Source organism: Rhodnius prolixus, unplaced genomic scaffold (genome assembly GCF_049639745.1).
Source record: "Rhodnius prolixus isolate KJV_2025 unplaced genomic scaffold, Rpr scaffold_4, whole genome shotgun sequence".
Lineage (NCBI taxonomy): Eukaryota > Metazoa > Arthropoda > Insecta > Hemiptera > Reduviidae > Rhodnius > Rhodnius prolixus.
The window spans coordinates 25163448-25173718 of NW_027411614.1; the positions used below are offsets into that span (position 1 = coordinate 25163448).

At 35.2% G+C, this 10271-nt stretch overlaps 1 long non-coding RNA gene across 1 annotated transcript in view; it reads right to left on the reverse strand.

Annotated features, from left to right (window-relative positions):
• LOC141455374 (uncharacterized) overlaps positions 1-10063 on the reverse strand; it is an 80285-nt gene extending 70222 nt beyond the window's left edge. The window contains exon 1 of the long non-coding RNA XR_012459234.1: positions 9885-10063. This is a non-coding gene — a long non-coding RNA (uncharacterized lncRNA). The remainder of the gene's footprint in view (positions 1-9884) is intronic.
• Between the last annotated feature and the right edge of the window lie 208 nt (positions 10064-10271).

Here is a 10271-nt window from a genome sequence, read left to right on the forward strand (position 1 = left end):
GTAACGAGAGAACACTGTCCGGAGGCCGGCAGTGCACTGGAAAAAGCTCCGGGCGCTAATAACCTCAGCTGTTGATGCGCCAAAAAAAAAAAATTAAAAAAAAAATAATTTATAAAAATACGACTGGGTTTTATTTAATGTTCAAGCTTTTGACTGAAGTTGGCATATTAAAGATGACGAAACGTTGAAATCTGAAAGAATAAAAAAATTAAATTAGTCTATGATAGAATAAAATATATTCGACTTTGTAATGAAATTTAAAATAATTTTTTTTTTTCTTGAAACTATCAAAGTTAAAACTATTTTTTGGTTATGGTATCATCAGAGGTTAGATCGAAAAACCTGAAGCAGTACATCTGATAAAACTGCAATTTATTATTATTATTATTATTTTTCACGATCTTATTTTATTCAATTTTACGAGAAAGCGAAAATGATTAAACGGAACTAGGCAGGACGAAAGTAAAGTAAAGTAATCGCCTATTTTTTCAGGCGGGGCTTAACGTCCAACTACCAATTAGGTGTCGTAGACGGAGGCGACTAGCAAACATACTTAACTGAAAATTTATTTTGATTAACCATTAAATAAAATCCAAGGCCTAAGACCGGTGAATCGAACCCAGTACCACAATACATATTAGCTTCGCAGGTCTCGCCTCTAACCGCTCGGCTACTATGACGCCTTGAAGGTAAGATGGACCTAGTTGGTGACTGAATACTATCCAATAAGAAGAAGAAGCGCAGATCACAAGATGGAGTGACGAACTTGAGCTGTTTAGTGGCAAAAGATACAGGAAAATGGTAGAGAAAGGGTGAAGCCTTTGCCTAAATTTGGGCCTAATTCATTTCCGTTAATCGATTGGGACTAGGGAATGTTAGAGGTGTGCAACCGTAAAGTATTCCAGACTTGAGTCTTTGTCAGAGTTCCACAATCCTCGGGATGTATTGCCCTAGCTTCGTTGCTCCGAGGGGCCTAAATACCAATATCTATTTTGTTATTTCACCTCTTGTATGTACCAGTATAATTCGAGGCTCCGTTTGTCTAAATTTGCAATGAATGGCAAATTAAAACTGAAAAGAAAAGTCAAAGAAGGAATAGTTTAAAATTTTATTTTTGTATCTTTATAAAAATAATATTTTTTAAACAATTAATCCGATTTAAAAAATAAGATCGTGAAAAATAATAATAATAAATTGCAGAAATGTTTCAATGGACGGTCAAAGAAGTAGTACACGCAATAACCAAGGGGGCGCTCAGATAGACCAGGAATTCCCAGATGTCAGGGAAAACCAACTATGGCGTATCTACATCGACTATCAGTTCGGAATAACCCTCTTCTTAATGAACCTTTATTCTAATTCATGAAGTAATTCTTGTTTGAAAAGAAATACTTACGTCGATTAGTAACTTACAGAGTGTTAATATTAAATCACAAATTTTAATAAAATATAAATTAATAGAACAGTAGAAGACTTGCATTTATTTCTGGCAGCTTTGCATAATGTTAGTAAAAATCGCTTTAATCAGAAGATTAAATAGCGCTTAGATGCCAACCGAAGGCGCCAAAATAAGATTTTGTCAAAATCAGTCATCCCGGAAGTACGGCTTTACGGAATAATTTTTCCGTTTTTTAAGACTTTCTCAAAAACTACTTCAACGACTTTTTTAAAAAAAACTTGGTGCTTTAATTGCTCATATTTGGTTTAAAACTTCTATTTCAAACATTTTTCCACGAAAATTCGATCAAGGGTAAACGTATTCAGGCATTTTGTAACTACCTGAAAAATTGTGTGTCTTGCCATTTAAATAATATGAATACATTTGCGATAATATGTAAAATATACAGATGTAGGGTTCTCTGCGTGCAAGTAAGTGTCTGGGACTTAGCCAATTCCGTTCATTGATGGACAGGACCGATGCTAGTTTGAGTATATGGGCTCCTTAGTTTGGACTCAGATGAGATCGTGCCAATATTGATATTGTTAGCTGTGTATCTGTTTTCCTAACGGAACTGGATGCCTCTATTGGTAGATTACTTTTTTGGAAGGAATTTACTTTTAAAGGTTCTTCTTGACGGTCAGGAAGTCTCCTAGAAAGAACTATTAGCACTAGTTAATACTTGTCTTGATGCTTTCAATCTTTTGGAGGCCAGTAAGCAGTTGTGTGGTACCTCGGGAATTCCAGGTTTCTAGGGAATGAGGATCCTAAATCCTACAAGAGTTTCAGAATGAGTTGGTGCAATGGATCCTAAAGGAAATGGAAGTGGAGATCCCACAATGACAAAGCTCTTGGCCTGGATTAGGATACGCTGCTTACTTTTAAAGGATCCTGGATACACTAGCTAGCCCAAGTGTTGAGTGAACAGGATTTCTTGACGATTTACCTCTTTAAATGCAGCTTTACCCAGTCATCAAATCAGTGATACTCCGTCGAAAATGTAATGAAACTACTCGCCACTTTGTAGAAGGTTGTTGCGCTTATTTTAGAACCAGTTTTCTTTTATTCGGTACGGTGAGGGTATTCCATCTAGAGATTTTTGCGTCTGGGAAGTTAAACGAACTCTCTAAGTTCATACTAATCACTGAGAGACTCAACCCGCCATGTCTTCTAGTCTTCGACTAAGAATATTATTAGTATTCATTTCATTATAGTTCCAGCATTTTTCTTCTTGAAGCACTGATACTTCCTTTGGAGGTGATGGGTAGATGGAGGACAATAGATTTTTTTTTTCTTTGTTACCTACGCCACCCGCAAGTCACGGCAGTTCTGCCATCCGACGTCGGGCTTCCCAGTACACAAATTCTTTTTTTCTGTAGACATCGTCCAATAGAATAAGATTTCTTATGTCCTTGATAGAAGGACACACGTCAAGGTGTTCGAAGGACATGTCCTCTCTTCCACACAGAGTGCAGGTCGGGTCCGCCGCCAACGTGCCAATGCGATATAGGTGGGACTGCAAATAATCATGACCCGTGAACAGTTGAAGCAGGCCACACCGTCCCTTCTTGTCAGATTAGGTGGAACTCTTCCACCTGGTTCAACCAATACTTGCCACCGTTTTCCATCCGCTTTGGCTTTTTGTCTGCACTTCACTTCTGATCGAAGACAGGCAGCAGTTATCCTTTTAAAAGCAAGCATGGAGATTGGTTGCTCAGGTTGATCCATTTGCGCATCTCTTTTTTGCCATTTCATCGGCCTTCTCGTTTCCAAAGCAGCCCACAGTGCCCTGGAATCCATTGGAGCGCTATAATCTTATTGCTTTCATTGGCAGCCTCAGACGCTGCTCTGCATTTCGCTATGACTGCCGACTCTACATAGCTACAATAGATATTCCCCTTTCTGTAGTTCTTTCTGTAGCGGGAGGCATCAATTTATGCTCTTAGATCTAATCCAAATTTTATTGATTTTTGTTTTACTTTAAGATGAAGTTAGACATCACGACCTGGGCCATTGGTGCTTCTCATACTAACGTTTTGTGTTACAAACAAATAATGGGGTCCCTTACAATGCTCGGGAGCATTGAAGAAGGGGTTATGAAACGGAACTAGAAAGTCGGCAGTCTAAGAAAGCTGCAGGCCACAGCAGGTAAAAGTAGGCTGGACAAGCTTCTTTAGAAAGTAACGTTCCCCTTCCACCCAAGGAGTTGATGTACGTTTCGTTCTGGACACCAATTTTACTATTTGCATTCTTCTGGATTTTTCTTAATTTTAACTTTCTCTTAGATTAATAAGTGCAAGTATTGCGCATGCGTGCTGAACTTTCACCGGAAATGCAGCTTTTCAGTTCCTTTCAATAAAAAATCTTGCGTACACACTCACACGACTTTTACACTGCTCCTCTAAAGGTTTTAACTTAAAAAAAAATTACTTCTATACAAATATTTCATTTTTATATTATTTTTCAAATAGGAATAATTGAATCACATTTAATTCTAATGAAATTATAAAATCTGTAACCGCAAATTACACTGAAATGTAATTTGACAGGAAATACTATCCCAACTTCCTATAAAGAAGTGTAATGTACATAGGTGGTTTACAGAGAGATCATGGGAGCCTCCTTCTAACTGGTGCTGGCCGATAATAATAATAATGTTTTATTTATATATAAAAAAAAGTAAATACATTTTTTATTTAAAATAAAAAAAAACATTGTAGGGCACAGAAATTCCGTCTGCCGGAGAGTTAACGTAAAATAAATAAAACGAAATAATCACTAAGTAACGCCCGGCACAAAAATTACAGAATTAAAAAGAAAAATTAAATAAAAAATTGACACCTTGAAAAAATGAAAAAGAAATAGAAACAGAATAATCCCAGCAGGGAAGGGATTAGCTATGAGGTTAGCGTACTGGACTCCCACGCGGAGGTCTCGGGTTCGAATCCAGCTGCTGACCCATAGATTTTCTCTTACTAGGAGCTTCTTACAGCTCACTGTCCAGTGATATTCAGTGTTGTATGTAAAGAGAGAACACTGTCCGGAGGCCGGCAGTGCACTGAAAAAAGCTCTGGGCACCAATAACCTTAGATGTTTGTGCGCCTTAAATCATTAAAAAAAAAAAAAAATAGAAACCTGCTAATCTAAGGAATATAAAAGAAAATTATTACATTCTCTGAAAAAAGAAAAATACATAAATAAATACAGTAGAAAATAAGAAAAGTGAAAATTACCTTATCAGATGCCAAAAATGAAAAACTGAAGAATGTAATATACCTAATTAAAATATTTAAAAGAAATACACGCAAGCCTTGTAAACAATAAGACTGTGATGGTCAAATCATATGTGGGTGATAATACCAAGCATGCCGCGCAAAGTCGATTAACCTTTTACAATCTTTCTTCGGTAGAAGCGTTAAGAAAGGGTATCAGTGCTGATGCTGGAATAGGACTAAAGGTACCGCTCTAGCAGTTCGCTAAGCGCAGTACGTTCGCACCAAAAATCGTACAAATCCTTCCTCACAAATTGGTTGATTGAGAAATGTTAATAATGACTTTTCGAATAGAGGGCATGGAGTATTCATCTCCAACTTGCATTAGACCAGAATTCTAGGGCATATACTTGATTTCTAAGTTTAAATAATATTCTGCGATTAAATTCCGAAAATTAAAGAAATCTATTCGCGCTTGCACTCAACTTTGTTTGCTTGTTTTTTAATTTTTACTTTTTGTAAGTTTCTAGCTAAAAATATTTTATAATACTTTGTTTTTCATACAAAGTGCATTTCTACCAGAATGGCACAAACCCAATCCATCTCTATCTAAAACCCTAAACGTACGTCACTTTAAAAAAGTTTTCTTACCAGAAAGCTCAGGTGACCTCACTCAGAGACATTTCTTTTACAAATTTGAGAGGCAAATAGCATCAGCTAGTAGATGCCTTTTCTGTTTGTTGAAGCGTTTAAGAAGCTAGCTAATAAATAAAAAAAACAACTAAATCCTAGTTCTACAAAACTATTGGTCCACCCTTATCTGACGAGAACCATTTCAAAAAAATGATCACAAGGATCTATCTACTTGTTTTCGAAAGAAAGATGTAGAAAATATGCTCAGTTCAGTGAAAGACAAGTCGGACTTGTGAAGCTGAAGAAGCTGGATGTTGTATGACCCCCCTTTCACCGAAGCAGATGTTGACAGAACCATCAGGATGGTGAAATTGATCTGGGTAAGGCTACTTGGCCAGAACAGGAGAGACTAAGGAAAGTATTTCTTTACGAGGGATACTCCATCGTCGCGAGCCAGTAGACCGGTAGGCTGAGATGGACAGATGATGTTGCGGCCATTGAAAGAAATCGCTGGAAGTGAGGAATTGGAGAGGTGAATTTCAGCGGTTCATTGCAGCGGACTATCTGCGGGTTGATTGTCAGATAGGAAGATAGATTTCGTCCAACACTGCATTATGTTCCGATCTCCCTTGTATCTCGTCCGTCCATTTTTCACCGCAGTCTTCTCTTTTCCATCTTTCTGTCCAAAAATTGCTGACTTTACTCCACTCTTTACTTAATCTTGTCAGCTTGCCATTTTCTCAGAAAACACTCTGTTTTATAATAGCCGTCGAGTATTCAAACTGATTTAAAGTTTTTACTTGAAACCCAATAATATTAACCAATCATTCTGAAGAAGGCAAGGTACCCTATTCATCTTTGTTCATCAGAGTTCATCTTTAATTCCCTCTTATTCATCTTCTTCTTTTCTAAACTTGAAGGAATTTCCACTCTGTCTTGGACTAAGATCCCCATCTTGCTACATTTCCTGCACCAATCTTTAAGAGTCAAGAGTTTTCTTCAGACATGTAATCAAAGCCATTAATATTAAACAAGAATATTAGTTTTCCTTATTAAGAAGAGTCTCGCTGATAATCATGTCAGATTTAACAAATGAGAGTTATCAAATTAAAGAGTTAATGTTATGTACTTTCCGATAAAAAATAAATAGAAATAATAAATACCTGTTGATATGTAAACTATTTGTGAGGACAAATTATAGTGAATGTTAGTTGACAGTTACAGTAGTGCATGTAAACTGTTTTATATATTGGAGTTAGAGAATAGAATATATGTGTACACAAAGTGTATTAAGTGACTGACAGATGTATCAACAGGTTTAAACCAATACAGAGATAGATCTCGCCCAATAGCAGGTGTAATTTCTCTCGTACAAGTTCTATTTATAAATACTTCTACCTGAATAACAGGTGCTCTTATCAAAGTATTACTCATGTATTTATTAATATAATAATTGTATTAGTTTAATCATTTTAAGTTGAATGATTTGTTAGCAAGCATTATCACTGTTACAAATAGAATCTCTGATTGGTTTGTCATTGTACAAAGCATTTTTGTAATGTTGTGCACGCTACGTATGACAAACTAGTCATAGGTTCAATTGGTATCAAACCTATTGTTTGCTACGGAACTTCTGACTAATAAAGGTAGAGTAATCTCAAGTTAATGTAGTTTTTCAAATAGTTAAATTGGGTCTTTCGCTATTGCGTAAATAATCACCTCATGCTGTTCGCGAATTTAAGAATAACAGTTTTACTTACAAAAATTTATTGCAGTTTTGTGGGAAAAATCTGTCATTTAAATGAAATTTTAAGTCAACAGAGAAACTAACTGTCCATAACATTTCTTTGGCACTTGCAACCAGTTTTAAGGTATCACTGTTAATCGGCAAAGATTTAACCAGTCGATATTGTTACCACGATACTTAAAATGTTCAGTTAGTAATGCATAAATTAAAAAAAAAAAAAATTGTACTAGTAAAACCAAGGCTAATTCTTCAGGAAACGGAAACAATCCCAAACGCTCTGTAGTTCCTGGCTTCTACATGTCAAAATTTCTTGGCTATAAAGCCGCTTGTAGTTGCCGTTGAGAAAGTGAGTTGGTAATTGCCATCTGAACCCAAAGAATATGGGTAAAATTACCGCAAACAATTTTGTTATCACATCTGAACATCTCACAATTTATCATAAAAAAAAATCACACTCTGTGAGCTGGAATTTGACAGTTCCTGAACATTATTTAATTCCATGTTTGGGAGCCAACTTAACGAAGGATTTTTGGCAGTAAATTACTAGAGAAATTAAGGATTCAAAATTGGCGAGGAATCGGTCAAATAAAAACAACAACTCGTCTTTTTGCCAACGTTTCGACAAATATATTGTCCTCTTCAGGGCGTGGCTATGCGGGTTGGTTGAGTTACAGAAACTGAGTTTATTTGACCGATTCCTCGCCAATTTTGAATCCTTAATTGAATAATTTAAGGTCACGAAACCTATATATTCATATTTACCAGAGAAATTATTATTATTATAATAATAATTACAATTAAGGAATAATGTAAACCTTAATTAAACTTTTCAGAATGAAGATCACTTAAACTTTGTTGATCAACAAGAGTAAAATGTGTATGAGAAAGTTTGAAGGAATTCATTGAATCCATTTTCGAGAAATCAGTTTACACGTTTTTTCTTAAATCTGTGAATAAAATGCACTCTAAATATCATCACATCTAACGAACAGCATGCCAATGATTCTTTTCTGGTTTAGTGTCTTTAGCGGCCACAACAGATGCAAACCTAAAATAGTACTTGTGTGTCTAATTATAGATGATGCACCAACTAACAGATACATTTAGCTCCGAATTCTCCCTGCATACAATGAGAATAAGGTCTGCCTAAGTATTAATGTTTAATATTCTAATAATTACCAAACTTTAAGTTTACAAACATTTTAATCAAATAACATTAATAGCACACGAACAGATGCTAACAGATTAATTCGATTTGATAGATTATTTCGACTTACCCACAGCTGAAAACTAGAGAAAAGTAACCAAACAAAAAGTTGCATTTCAGATGGAACGAATTACAGAACTTAAATTTAAGTAAGAATGATTCACTGAGCAAGAAAACAATCGCCAATGATAACGTTCTTCTTTACGCTTGTAAATCATGCTACCACTATTTGGAAAGAAAGTAGAATAGATCAACTTTGTCTTTGAGAGGAGAGTCTTTAATGGTTGGACTTCAAACAGAATATTTTTTTAAGGAGACTGAGAAATAATGATATAGAAATTAAGACAAGCAAGAAAGATGGCGACAAAATCTGTGAGAATATATCGATCTTTTGTTTTGAAATTTGAAATTAAATAATTCATCGCAAACTTTAAATGAATTTAAAATAAAACCGAACACTGCAATTCATAATATGTGTAGGGGAGAGGGGGGCACATTTTTTACAGAATTTACATTTTCTGTTACAGAGTGCACAGAATCGTATTATTGAACCTTTTTATTTTGTTTTCTACAACTTTCAAGTCTTCTGAACAGATCCATATCAATAAACAGTTGGTACTTTACATACATATCTATATTCTTTTAATTTAAAAATTTTGTGTCAAATGTTAATATCTGCCCCACTGGTGGGGTAGCTTTGAACACAACATAAAATAGAAAGAAATGATATTACTTTACTGTGGATCTACCTTCTATCAGTTATTTCTCTCACAACTACATTAATATCTCTTTTAAACCACTAAAATCTAGTTCCAAAAATCAAGAATTACTCAGTTCAGGATGTTGTACCCGAAGTGATGGGTTTAGGAAGTTTGAACAAAATATTCGGCGTGTTGCGCTTCTTAATGTAGGTTCGGACCACTTTCCCCTTCTCTGCGAATAAACCAAAAAAAGTCACAAACTTGCAGGTCGGTAGGGCACATTTTAACTGAGATGTTGAAATGTGTCCTCTCTCCTTCCTTAAAAGAAAATATAATATCCAACACTTTTTTGCAAGCAAATAGACTTTTGTAAATACTAGGTTTAAAAATACGAATTCCAAATGTTAATATGGACTAACAGTACTTGTATCTTGTCCACTACAATCTTTACAACACACTTACAAAGCTGCAACAAAAATTTTACTTCCACCTTACAAAATATTAAGTTCCTTAGTTCTGACTTTACAAACCATGAAAACGAAGGGAAACTCTGTCAATTATACAACAGGTCTACCACAAAATATGGAGAAAATTACCAATCATAAATGTTTTAAATATTTGGCGAGAAATTAATACTGTTCAAAGGCCCCCCCTCTCCACTATATACATTTGATTAAAGCGAGAAAATAGTGAAAACAATAATTTCCGACGTTAATCTCTTTTTGAAAAGATTACCTATTGTAATTCTGTTATTAAGACTATAATCAAATATCTTTAAGAATATTTTAAATGAATTTTGCGTACGATGATTGCTGAGAAGGAGGAGCTGCTAGCTAGTGAGAGTGGTAAGGAGAAAGTATAGCTGCAGGCGGCTCCTGTTTCCCATTGGGATAAAGATCGAGCTCCTTGCATACTTCGCTTTTGAAATACTTTGTTTTCAACTTACATGTCTTCACTCAACCATTCTGTCTAAAATCATTTGTCCAAGTCCAATCGGAACGCCTAAAAATTAATACTTCTAATTTCCAAAATGTGAAACAAATTGCCAATCTTCCTCCGCAGAACACAAAGTATTTATTTTTATATATTAGAAATTTATACGTTTTTAAGCAGATAAAAAACTAAATTAAGACACTCACTTAGTGGTTAGAGTGTGGGGGTAAACAGGCGAACACCAGGGAATGGTAACCTTTTAAATATTGCATCACACTCGACCTTCCAATATATTTTACTACACATTCATGTCTACCAACACAACAAACGATTATCTAATCAACTTTTACGTCCTCAGTCGAGTATTCTAATTTTATTTTCTAATATTCCCGTAAAAAGT